At 46.5% G+C, this 10,008-nt stretch overlaps 1 long non-coding RNA gene across 1 annotated transcript in view; it reads left to right on the top strand.

The window, feature by feature from the left end:
- The first annotated feature begins 7,349 nt into the window (after positions 1-7,349).
- Positions 7,350-10,008, top strand: part of LOC138161799 (uncharacterized) — a 35,114-nt gene continuing 32,455 nt past the window's right edge. The window contains exons 1-2 of the long non-coding RNA XR_011168471.1: positions 7,350-7,464; positions 8,005-8,164. This is a non-coding gene — a long non-coding RNA (uncharacterized lncRNA). The remainder of the gene's footprint in view (positions 7,465-8,004; positions 8,165-10,008) is intronic.

Raw genomic sequence — 10,008 nt, 5'->3', positions numbered from 1 at the left:
AAGTCAAGAAAGCAAGCCATACTCACACAGGAACCTTTTACAAGCCTTTAGCTCCCTTGAGTCTCATAAAAATTCTGGGAAGTTGAATTGGCAGATGTTAGAGCTTAGTGAAGCTATAACTAGGGTGGGGCAATGGGCCTTTAACCCTGGGCACCTACTTTTATAAGGCACTGACAGCTCTTGCAGGCCTTCAGAAGGTTGAAACAACTGATTTCAGCACCTAATTAGCAAGAAGAATTGGTTAAAATAGAAAGCTGCTGGACAGCTGGCTTTCTCCCACAGAGGCCTCACTCTCTGTGCCTTTCCCAGGGCCTGGCTTCTCTATGCTCCCATCCCCAGCAGTGGCTTTCTTAGTAGCCTAGTAGGGTCCCTGACCAGAACTTGAGTCATTAGATGAGGTCTCTCCCTGAGCCTTTTCATCACAATGGAATTTGACTTTAAAAAGTTGACTTAAGGGTGAGTTTGAATGGTATTTCTAGAGGAATCTGGCAGATAGCACACTGGGTCCAGAGTGAGGAAGACCTGAGTTCAAAGCTAATCTCAGACACTTCCCATCCATCTGACCCTGGATAAGCCACTTAACCTCTATTTGCCTCAGTTTCCTCGGCAGTAAAATTGGGATAATAGTAGGGCTATAGTGAGGATCAAAGGAGACCCTAGGCTCCTGATGGCATCATGTCAATCCCTTTCCCAGCTTCTCACTGGCTGTGAGGACCAGGATTGTTGGGTCAAGTCCTTAGAGAACATAGGATGATGGCCCTAGAAGTGATCTGGGCGACCATCAAGCCCAACCCTGTCGTTCTACAGACAGGGAAACTAAGGAAAAGGAAGGAAATTGAGGGTCTAGGGAGGGATCTAAGTCTGAGCCCTCTGAATCACAAGCCCAGGGTCCTCACCGCTTGTTTCCTGTTTTCTGCCCCAGACCTTTGATTTCACGGCTCCAGGGAACTCCTGGTGAGGAAGCTCCCTCTACCCAAGCAGAATGGCATCCACTCAGCAATGTAGGGCCTCAGAGCTTCCTGCATTCAGTCACTTTCCCAGAGTCCCATAGCCAGGATTTATCACAGAAGAGGTCGAACCCAGGTCTTTCAGAGAGTGAAAGGAGCCACAGTCTCACTCTCCCGACCCCTGCATTTTACAGAGCAGAACACTGAGGGCTGCGAAGGCTAAGTGGTTAATCGGAGGCCTTCTGACTCTCAAAGTCAGAGGAGGAGAGCGAGGCCCCAGTGGATCCTCGAAGCTTTCCCCAAGCTGACCCGTCTCCCGAGTGCAGAGCTGGGCTGGGGTTCCAAAAGTCGGCGCCCTCAATTCAACGCCCCCTGCGGAGGAACTCCAAAGGCAGGGCTCCCGGCCTCTGGCCCCCCGGCCCCGCCCCCCCCTGCCTCCCTCCCCTCCTGCCTCGACCCTCCTGTCCCCCACTTGGAGGGCAGAATCTGCCCAGAGCCACGCCGATCCCACAGAGGAGCTTCGCGGGGTCCAAGGAGGCTCTGGGCCGCCCGGCCCTACCTTCTGGAGCCAGATCTGGCTTGTCAAGATGTAGCAGACCTCACTCGGCTGTCAATGGCCGACAGGGGCACGACTGGATAAACTTGAGTACTGTGCTAATGAGCCCGAGGTCTCGGGTTCAGTCCCCTAGTGAGCTAATTAGCTTCATTCTGCCCACAGCCACAGACCCCACTTGTGACCCCAGCCAGTCATCTCACAGAAACACGCCATTGGGCACGAGGCAGACTGGGCAAGGGAGTGCAGAAGATCGGGGTGGAGCCATCATTACCATGGGCAGGGGGTAGGGAAACCTCATAGGTGTTTGTGCCCCAGAAATAAGGGGCCAGAAGGATCCCTTGCATGGACAAAGGCGAAAATGTATCGCTTCTGTGGCTGGCTTTTCCTGTCCATAAAACAGCGGAGGGAGTTAGACCATGGGACCCTAAAGGTGTGGGACATCTTGAATTTCTTCTGGAAATGATTTTGTTTAACAATGAGACAGTGTGCTGCCACATCTGATTGGCCCAGCAAGGCCAAGTGAAACACAGTCAGGCACCCAGCCGCGAGTGCCAGGGGATGAGAAGAAACCAGATCTCTGCTTCTCTCCTACTTTGGAGAGTCTGATGATGTCTGAGTTTTCCATTCTAGGTACTAAGTACATTTCCAGGTTCATCGTGGTCAGGCATCCAGCCCAATATCCTTTTTGGAAGATGTCTCTATTCCTCCTTTGCTACTGGAGCCTCAGAGATCCCCCCCTCCGACTGGTAGGCGCCATACCTATCCTGTTCCCCAGAAGTGAAGGTCAGACAGCCTCAAGGGGCAATTGGGCATTTACCCAGAGACATCTCTACTTCTCCAGATGGGAAGGCAAGGGTAGCCTGGCCCCTCATAGAATTCTGTTAAGTGATTGGACTCCTGGAAATTTTTCGGTTGTCTGAGCCTAGAGAGTATAAGAAATTATAGAACATTAGTTCCGGAAAGGATCTTAAAGACCATTTCATCGAGTCCCCCCATTCTACAGGAAGGAAACTGAGGCCAAGAGCAAAAAAATTCAAGCTGATGTGAGCTCAGAGCTCGACTTCACACTTCTCAGCCCTCCAGTGCAGAGAGAGCCCTCTCCATTAAATCAGTAGTTTTTAACCTGTGGGTCATAGAGTTCTTACCATGAGGCCATATCTAGCTCCAAGTTCTCTCACTCTGAGGCTACTCAAAGTACAAAGCTGTATCACCTCCTGACAAGCAGCACATTGTGGTGGCCAGGAAGCTGGGTCTGACTATCTATCACTCTGCTGTTTAACCACCATTGTGGCATCAGGGAAGTCATTTCCCTGCTGGGCCATGTGTTTCCTTCCCTGTATAATGAAGGGCAAAGACTTCATCTCTAACAACATTTCCATAATCCTGTGTGTTCATCTGGGAAATTTTTTGACACTTTTTAGTGTCAAATACTCGTGGTTTGAAAAGGTTGGCAGTAGCTGCATTGGCTAAATTAGCTACCAGCTCTCAGGTCCCTCCCTCCCTTCAAGGTTTGGCTAAAGTGCCATCTCCTCCCAGAAGCTTCTCCTAATTCCGCTGGATGGTAGTTGTCATGCTGTCTCCTCCTGGGGGAATGGGACAAACAAAAGGGAGAAGAAATTACCCACCAAGTCCCAAGGAGAAGTCACCTCATACTTACTTTAAACAAGAATTGTATTGTTTTCCTCTGAGGGAATGTAAGCTCCTTGAGGGGATTTGTGGCCCCAGTGCTTAGCACTGCCCTTTACAGAGTAGGGGGCTTAGTAAATTCTTGCTAAATTGAATGATTAGAAATGCTGTCACCCAACACCATCATTTTCTTGCCCAGGGCAGCTACCATGCTTGTCCAAGAAGACAGGAACCCCTCCACGTGAGAATCTAGAGCAGGAAAGCTGGGCTTACCCCTTGCCAGCACATCTGGCATATGGGATCCTCCTTGGTCGAGGGTGACATGTGGCCTCCATAAACGCTTACACACAGCCTCAGAAGCTCCCGTTGTGCCCAGTCAGCACTCTGAGTTAGGGAAGGAAGTCCTGCTTTAGGAGGAGGAGCCAGGATGAGCCAGCACAAGTCCCTCAAGAGTGGGTCAATCCACACAGGGGCTGGGGTTCGAATTCTGACTCTGCTGCCTGCTAGGCAGGGGTTGCCCTAAATGACCTCTCAGGTTCTTGACAGCTCTGGGTCTATTGACTTGAAAAACAGAATTTATGCAGCAGAAAAAAAGTAACCTCACTCTGATTTCTAGAGGGACAAAAGGGCCAGAGCCACAAAACTCCTATTTTAACCGCAAAGCCAGTGATCAAAGTGAAAAAACCCAACCTGTCATCATCATCATCATCATCAATAGCTGACATTTATTCAGCACCTCCTATGTGCTGGATACTGTACTAAGTGCCTTACCATGATCACCTCATTTGATGCTCACAACTCTAGGAGACATTATTATCCTCATTTTATAGTTGAGAAACAAACAGAAGTTAAGTGACTTGCCCAGGGTCACACAGCTAGTAAATGTTTGAGACCAGATATGACAGAAACTCAGAGTTAAAAGGACCTCGGGGACCATCCAGTCCAACCCATACCCTGTGTCCCCCCAAAACTTCCACTACACATCCCTGAGAAGTGGTCAGCCAAGATGCCAAGCAATGCATGCTGTCTTCCTCCCTGGTAGTCCTTTGCACCTGGGACAGTTCCAACTCTTAGGAAGCTCCTTAATGGACAGCAAATGTACATATACCTCTTTGGAACTTCTCCCTTTTGTTCGTCCAAACACAAAAGGTCTGTTCCTCCACCATGTAACAGACAGCTCACAGGGTACCCAAAGATAGAAATCTGGGTCCCTTCCTGAGAACCTTCTTTTTCATGCTAACCCCCCCACCCCGCCCCCAGATCCTTCAACTTCAAATGGATTGAAAAAATAACAGTAGCACATGCACATATCTATGATAAGAAGACAGTGAACTCCCAGGTGGCTTTAGGTGACACGCCTGCTTCACTTTGAAATCTTTATTTTAAAGTTCTTTCACCTTTCCTGACACATTTGCATATTTCTCACAGAAATTGCTGTGAGTTCCATTGTATTGCCTGGAATTGTGACCCCTTCTTCATAGCCCCTTTAGGAGTCAGCATTGTGATTTGGGTAAGCCTCCAACTCTCTTTCTTTGTTAGGAATGTTTGGCTATCCAGAAGCACGGTCTTGCCAGAGTGAACTTGGCTAGCAGATGGGTCAAGCATGATTTATGAACAAGAACAGGCTTCAAGGACATGAAGGTGGAGACAAAGTTCTGTTCTCTATCTCCACTCATTAAGGAAACATTCAAAGAGCAGAAGAGTCTGGGGCTAACTGTTGCAAGGCATTTTCTAGTTGTAATAATTAGATAATGCCCAAATGGATGGCAAAAGAGATCATGGCAGTTATCCTTGGCTGGCTAGATATCCTCAGGGTTTGGCACTGGCTCCCATCTCCATGCCTTTGCCCCTGGCTATCTCTCCTGCATGGAATTTACTCCCTGCTTCCTTCTGTTTCTTAGGATCCTGAATTGCTTTCAGGGCTCAGTTCAAGTGACACCTCCAATGGAAACCTTCTTTAGTCCCCATACTTGATCATATTTCCTCTTTAGATAGCCTTGTGTTGACTAAATTGTGTACATGTTGTATTCCACCCCACTCCCTAGGTAAATATCAGCTCCCTGAGGACAGAGACTGAGCCGTTTTTGCCTTTGTGCCCCCAGCACCTTGTTTGGTACCTAGAACTTGGTAGGTATTCGATAAATGCTTGTTGAATTGTGCTTTGATGACTGATAGACTTAGCTCTTCTCAACAATGCAAGGATCTGAGACAACTCCAAAAGACTCGTGATGGAAAATGCCATCCATATCCAGAGAAAGAACTATGGCGTCTGAATGCAGATGGAAGCACACTATTTACACGCTCCCTTTTTGTTGTTTCTTCTTTTTCCTGGTTCCTTCCATTGGCTCTAATTCTTCTTTATATGACTAATGTGAAAATACATTTAATATGAATGTATGTGTAGAGCTTATATCAGATTGCACACCATCTTGGGGAGGAGGGAGAGAGGGAGAGAGGGGGAGAAAATATAGAACTCCAAATCTTATGGAAGTGAATGTTAAAAATGAAAACAACTGATTAATTGAAATTTCAAAAAATATAAATATATTCTTGTTGAATTGAATTGAATGCTCTGGAGACTCTGAAGACTCTACTAGATAAGATCCAATCTCAGTGTCATCTCCCTTGGAAGCAAGACATTGACTAGATCCCAGATCTAAAGTTGACTAGATCCCAGATTTAAGGCAGACTGGATCCCAGATCTAAAGTTGACTAGATCCCAGATTTAAGGTAGACTAGATCCCAGATCTAAAGTTGACTAGATCCCAGATTTAAGGTAGACTAGATACCAGATCTGAAGTTGACTGGATCCCAGATCTAAAGCCCTTTGAGGTTTTCTATCTACAGTTGAAGAAGCTGATTCCTTATGAGAGAAACGTCTTTGCCCCAGGTCACATAAGTAGAATTTGAACCCAGGACCTCTCCCTCCAAGCCCAGAACTCTTTCTCCCTGTGCCATGCTGCCTCCCTGCCTTCATAAGATGTCACAACTCCTTGAAATAGTGCAAAAAAAATCCCATTTTCCTAAGACAACCAGGGATTTTGTCAAAATTCAGCTATGAGTGAATAAAATAGAACTATGCAGACCTACTTTTTCACATGTGAAATTTTTTTTTAATTCAGGACAAAATTTCCCCCTAATTTGCATGAAAATAGTGGTCAGGATTACCCATGTTTTCCCAAGTTACCCAATGGCATCCTAAGGGGAAAACTTCCTGTGCTCAGCCCAGCAATTGGCCAAACCACTAAGAGCCAACACATCCTAAAAATCCTTCCCCCTCCCAGGAGTTTTGGAACTTCTCCCACTCTAGCCATCTTGCATCACTTGAAAGTGCCATTGACTGAAAGGTCCTGGGGGCAGACATGCTCTGGGCTGCTGCTGCTGTTCCTTCCACCTGAGGATCAACAGTTTCTGTCTATGAGACAAGTTCAGTTGCAGCTGATGCCGTTACAGACTCACCCCCTCTGCACCCACTTCCCCCACCCCCACTGAAGTGCAAGGGAGTTGTGTTTGGCCTAGAGACACCAGGAAAGGACGTATTTGTCTGGGAACAAGGAAAGATGGCAGCTGTTCCATGACCAGAGGTAGAGATTAGAGAGAGAGCAAGTCAGAGGAAGGGGAAGATGGTGCCCCCTCCGAAGTTCTGGGCCTTCATCCTTGATGGGGAATCTGACAGGAGGGCTAACTCTCAAGATTGCTAAAACTTTCCCTAAATGTTGTCTTCAAGAAAAAAGGACTCATGCTTGCACCCAATCAGTCTTAGAGGGGAGCTGGCTCACCCCCTCTTGTTTTACAGGTGAAGAAACGAAGGTCCAGGCAGGATTGGAGTGACTTGTGAAAGGTCACCCAAGGAGAGGGAATTCAAATACAGATCCTCTAATTCTGAAGCAGGTGCTCAGTCCCTCCTATGACACAGACGGCTGCATATGCCAGGGCCCTCCAGTTACTTCCTCAGTCCCTGCTGAGTTAGGTCTGTGTCCCCACCAGGAGCTGATAATGAACCACCAGGGAGCAGGAACAGGACATCTGGTGCCCCTGTCACCTCCCTGCCTGAGGCTCCAAAGACACAGCAGAAACAGGTCATGTCTTCAAGAAGCTTGCTTTCTGTTGGGAGCAAACAGCCTGTATATGAAAGTATTTACAAAACCATTGTTATCGTCACTAACCTGAGGGGCGGTCTGAGGAATGGAAAGTGGGTTGGCTCCAGAAACATTGCAGCTGCGGCAGCCACTTCCTTCTAAGTCACTGGGTGAGGGGAGCTCCCAGCTTGAGTCTGAACATCCCAAAGGAGACCGTCTCTAATTCTAATTGTCCAAGTATCGTCACTGCAGACAAGTTAAGAAAACAGGGGGGAAAGGAAAGGAAGAAAGGGGGGGGTGGGGGAGGGGGGGGGGGGGAAGGGGAGGAGGAGGGGAGGGGGGGGGGAGAGAGGAAGGGAGAGAGAGAGAGAGAGAGAGAGAGAGAGAGAGAGAGAGAGAGAGAGAGAGAGAGAGAGAGAAACAGAGAAAGAAAGAAAGAGAGAGAGAAACAGAGAAAGAGACTGAGATAGAGACTGAGGTGAGAGAGAGACTGAGAAAGACAGAGACAGAGACCAAGAGAGAGACAGAGGGGATAGAGAGAGACTGAGAAAGACAGAGAGAATGAGACTCCTTTAACACATGGAAGAAATGACCTTCAAATGGTTGGCCTTTATCACTCTTGAATCTCTACTATTATGGAACAAAATTCCCATTGTCTTGGAACTAGCATCAACCTTGTGTTTCATTTCATTGAGTCTAGAGTACTATTAGGCAGCAGAATCAGGCACCCTGAAGAATGGCATCTCCCAAGGTGCATATATCTGCTGACTAAAGTGTTCCCTATTTACTTCCTCAGCTGCTCCTGGGTTGATTCTGTATCCCAGCCAAGAAAGCCGACAATGAACCACCAGGAAGGAGGGAACAGGAAGCCCAGTGGCTGACGTCCTGCCCCAGCATTCAAGGGGAATACATATCCATTACAATATAATTCATATAAATCCTGCTCTGGATCACAGGTAATATTTTAAGCCGTGTGAAGTCACAGCTCTGTTCTTTCTCCATGCCATGAATTCCCCAACTTACTTATTAGCATCTGGATTTACCCATCCCAGGTCCTTCAAAAATGATTCCCTGAAAGTCAACAAAATTCCCCCTGCAAGCACACTAGGTTAGATGATACAAGTTCTAGGACAGGACATTTCTAGTTTCAAAGAAAACATGTCAGGTTTCCTGGTTTTTAAAAATATGTATGTATATATATATATATTCATTAATACTTTAAGATATTATTTGTCATGAGTTTTTTTTAGAAACAGTCTTCATACTAATATATAGAAGCAGAGAATGATTCTCTCTCAATAGTCAGATGCAGAGAAAGAAATGGTGATAGGAATTTCCCTCCTCTCCCCCTGATACATATAGTATCCTCTGGGCAAAGGCAGTTCTCTTTTATGGTAAATGGGATATGTAGTGTGTCACTTCTAAAAATGACTTTACCTAACTAACAAATGGGATTTTTAAAAAATGAAGATGGGCCTACAAAGGGATATCGTTCTCACACACATCACAGGATCTCCTTAATTGATTAGAACAACTAAGCATTCATTTTGTCCAACTCAATCCATCTGTACCTAAGAGCTGCTAAATGTTGCTTAAATTATTAACATTCAAATTTCTTTGAAAAATGTAGACATTTTTATTTCACTTTCATGGTGGAAACAGAGACACCAAGATATGAAGTGATTTACCCAAAGCCATGTAGGCAGCAGCTATCTGAGGCAGGATCTGAACCCAATTCTCCTTGGTCTAGACCCAGTGTTCTTTCCCTTCCCCCATGCTGCTTCCCCAGGGAGCACCAGACAGAAAGAACACAAGCTCCATAAGTAGAAGAACCATCTAGATTTTGTCATATTGCCCCTCAGGACAAGCCCTCTCTGGGGCATTGAGTGGGCACTTAATAAATTCCTGTGGGAGCAAGAATGAGAAATCAAACTTCTAAAAGTCCAGAATGGTTGACCCCCATATCCAGGGAGAAAGCCTGAGTAACATGAGGGATAACATTAAGTCAACTCAATAAATATCCATTAAATGTCTGCTTTATCCAAGACACCACAGTAGGCATGAAGGTGATATTGGAATAGACTCTCAGCTAGATGCTTGGTTTTATTCTATGTAAACAGTTTTTTGTTTTGTTTTGTTTTTATCCTACCTGGATTTCATTAACGTAGAGAATTCCCAGTAAGGAATCTTCCTCTACCAATGCAGATGTACACCTGTTCTGTAGCTTTTAGTCTTAAAGAGTTTCTTGAGGGCATCAGAGGTCAAGGGACTTGCTCAGGGGCACACAGATAGGATACCTCAGAGACAGCAGTTAAATGGACCTTTCCCTGCTCAGTGGCCAGCTCTGCATCTAGTAAGGCACACTGCCTCTCCTACGTAAATGTCTTAACTGGTATTTTAAAACCGACTGGATCCAGATGACTGGAGAAAGTGAGGCTGGTGACCTTGCACAGCCCTCCCTCACTCAGATCCAAGTCAACTGCAAGTCACGTCATCATTTCCTTGATACTATGGTCTCCTTCAAAAACAAAGGACAAACACAACCTGTGAGTAGAATGAGCTGCCTGAATGGGGACCCAACCAGTTGGGTAACTCAACTCATCCTCTCCCTCTCCCTCTCCTCTCCAATGGAAGGTAAATTTTGATGGCCAGAAACTGCCCACTTAACTTGGAGTTTACTAACTAAATTCCTTACTTCCTCCCTCTCTCCTCCCATCCTTCCTTCCTTCCTTCTTCCCTCCCTCCTTCCTCCCTTCCTTCCTTCCTTCCTTCCTTCCTTCCTTCCTTCCTTCCTTCCTTC

This window comes from Petaurus breviceps, unplaced genomic scaffold, assembly GCF_028583685.1.
Source record: "Petaurus breviceps papuanus isolate PSGF00001 unplaced genomic scaffold, PetGlider_PUasm1.0 185, whole genome shotgun sequence".
NCBI lineage: Eukaryota > Metazoa > Chordata > Mammalia > Diprotodontia > Petauridae > Petaurus > Petaurus breviceps.
The sequence above is the reverse complement of the archived record's forward strand: the minus strand, read 5'-3'. Positions and strand labels throughout refer to the sequence as shown.